Genomic DNA, 3,164 nt, shown 5'->3' with positions numbered 1-3,164 from the left:
TCAATATAATTTAGCTTGTCATCGACCTAATTACCTCTAAGGGTACCACCGCCGAGTCGTCCTCCAGTGACTTCCGCAGCTGGGAGACATGGAACGTGTTATGGATCTGACTGAGTTGGGCATGCAGATCCAACCTGTATGCCACCTTGCCCACTCGGGCGGTAACTCTGAAAGGCCCAATGTATCTGGGGCCCAACTTGCCCCGCTTCCTGAATCGGATGATGCCTTTCCATGGCGACACCCTTAGGAGAACCATATTCCCGACCTAGAATTCTAGGTCTGACCAACGCTTATCGGCATAACTTTTCTGCTGACTCTGAGCAGTCTGAAGCCTGCTCCGGACCTGCTGGATCGTCTCTGTCGTCTTGAACACCACCTCGGTGCTCCCCATGACCCTCTAGACAACTTCTCCCCAGCAAATCAGGATCCTACACTTCATCCCGTACAACATCTATAAGGGAGGACGATCGATACTCGCGTGATAGCTGTTGTTGTATGAGAATTCAGCCAACGGAAGGTAAGTATCCCAATTACCTACGAAGTCTAAGACACATGTCCGCAACATGTCCTCCAAATTCTGGATGGTTTGGTCACTCTGACCATCTGTCTGCAAGTGGAAGGAGGTGCTAAAATGCAGACGAGTACCCAGCTCGTCGTGAAACTTCTTCCAAAACCCGGAGGTAAGCCGAACATCTCTGTCTGAAATCACTAAAACTGGAACCCCGTGCCGCGTCACCACCTCCTTGATATATAGATGTCGGCCAAATTCTCGGCCGAGATGCTCTCCTAAATTGGAATAAAATGGGAACTCTTGGTCAATCGATCGACGATGACCCAAATCGAATCCACTCCCCGTGGAGTCCTGGGAAGCTTTGTGATAAAATCCATCGTAATGTCCTCCCATTTCCATAGCAGAATATCCAATGGCTGCATCTTTCCGTGTGGCCTCTGGTGCTCGGCCTTGACCATCCTGCAGGTCAAGCACCGCTCCACGTACCATGCTACACCCCGCTTCATGCAGGGCCACCAATAGTCCATGCGAAGATCCCTATACATCTTCGTCGCCCCGGGGTGAATGGAGAATCAAGATTTGTGTGCCTCCTCCATCAGAACCTGGTGCACTCCCCGTGGTACGGCACCCACACGCTATGGTTTAGAGTCAATAATCCTCGGTTGTCATAGTCGAAGGAGGAAACTTTCCCCACAATCCGCTCGCTCTACCGATGTTCCTCCTTCATGGCCTCCTACTAGGCCTCTCCTACCGCTTCCTTGACTGGTGGAGGGTCGTTATCGGAACGGGTAGGACAAGGACTAGAATTCTCCCTTCATTAAAAGTATTAATGATAAATACTAAGTAACTGGACTTTTATATATTCCCAATCTTAGTTACTTAGAAAAATGTGAATTTGGTGCTAACCCATGAAATTACACTTTTCACTTTGCTTAATTCGTTCGTAGATTGCGTGTGGGTAACTGGCAGACTAACCTGAATTTAACAAGGTAGGAAAAGGGTAACTTAATGTTTATCATCGTATCGGTGGAGCGCGTGTGGTTAACCGACACATCGATTGAGGGGTAAATATTAAGGGTACCAAGTATATTTTCATGGTTATTCACACCTTGTTTTGTGATCCTCGACATCCCAGTCACAAAATTTGAGAGGGCATAATCGAGATTGAAACATGCCATTGAACAGATCAATGAATCTCAAAAGATCTAGGAGTTTCAAATCCAAGTAAAACCTAATTAAATTATTACGTTTTCATGGTCGAAATTGGTGTATCGTCATTCGACTATCTTTAAATATTTTGTAGCTTAGATTACGGCCTCCTCTTCCAAGTTATAAAAGTATTTTGTTGGGTCCTAACCTTAATATTTCATATTAGGTGTTATATTAAGGACTTTAAATGAACCATCTTGAATATCTCCCAAAGGTTGTCTGGTTCAGAAAATAATGATCTTCCCAAATCTGTTGGAACAAGCTTTCCTAATGAAGATGATGTCCCATGGTTGGATCATGGAAATCATACTTCTCTTCCTCCACCTCCTCCAATTATTCTCCTAACCCATAAGGTCAAGGTCACTCAAGCATTTTTGGCAAGCAAGGTCTATGTGTGATCGCATCTTGGAGATGATGTCACATATTGACAAGCCGGGAGAGTTGGGTGTCAAAGTCTTAAGAAAGTTGGATGTTCAATCACTTTCTAAGTCACATAGTTAGTTCCTTTGGGACTAATATGAAACAGACTATGACATAAACCTTAATGATCTTATCTATTTGCTTGGTGTTGTTGAATCAGCAATGATTTCAGGACTAGTAAAGGAAATTTGATTAGGATATCAACTTCCCAATGGACATTGAAAATGGTAACATTAGATATCTAGAAAAGGCTTTCTCTTCCCAATGGAAAGGGATCAGCCACAGTCAACTTGGTTGACCATATGGTAAAGAGAAAGGCTAAGTCTGCGAAAGTACCATGTACCATTCCTAAAGAGTCCAGATGTTTTTCTTGCCAAAGGAAGCGGCATTGATTGTGAAGCTGCATATTTACCTGAAAGATCAGAAGGTTGATCAAGTCAAGAAGTTTGACTCTAACTTCAGGTAAAGTCCACTATCTAACTCTGTTAAGTTTCTATTCTGATATTCTTATTACATGATGTGACTGGGACACATGTTGATGTTTTAAGAATCAAAGAAAAGTGAAGAAATTTAAAGGAAGTATATGTTGATTCTGATCGCGAAGATGGATTTTAATCACATGGTTCGGTGATCAGAATTTTGAGCTGTTTCTTAGGAGTTATGATATATTGATTGGGAATAGATAACACCAAGTTTTTCATATGCTTTTGCACTGTAAGGAAAAGTTTTCCCGCAAAGTTTTAAAATTAAAGGAAAATTTTTGATTTTATTTATTCTAAGTATCCTTACAATGGCATTTGTGAAAAATTATTGCTTAAATGATTCCATTGATAGCAATATTGGAAAATAGATTTGTTTCTTTCATTTGTGGTAATGTCTAATTTACCAAATAAGGAAAGATTCTCATAACCCAAGATTTAATTGGACCGAAACTTGGAATCATGCAACTTGTATAGTATGATGAATGAGAATTTTTATCTTTGGAAAATTAAGACTAATTCCTTGTTTACATGTATATGTGAGT

The sequence above is a fragment of the Lactuca serriola genome, chromosome 1 (assembly GCF_051521515.1).
Source record: "Lactuca serriola cultivar US96UC23 chromosome 1, Lser_US96UC23_V15, whole genome shotgun sequence".
Lineage (NCBI taxonomy): Eukaryota > Viridiplantae > Streptophyta > Magnoliopsida > Asterales > Asteraceae > Lactuca > Lactuca serriola.
Note: the sequence above shows the minus strand (reverse complement) of the source record.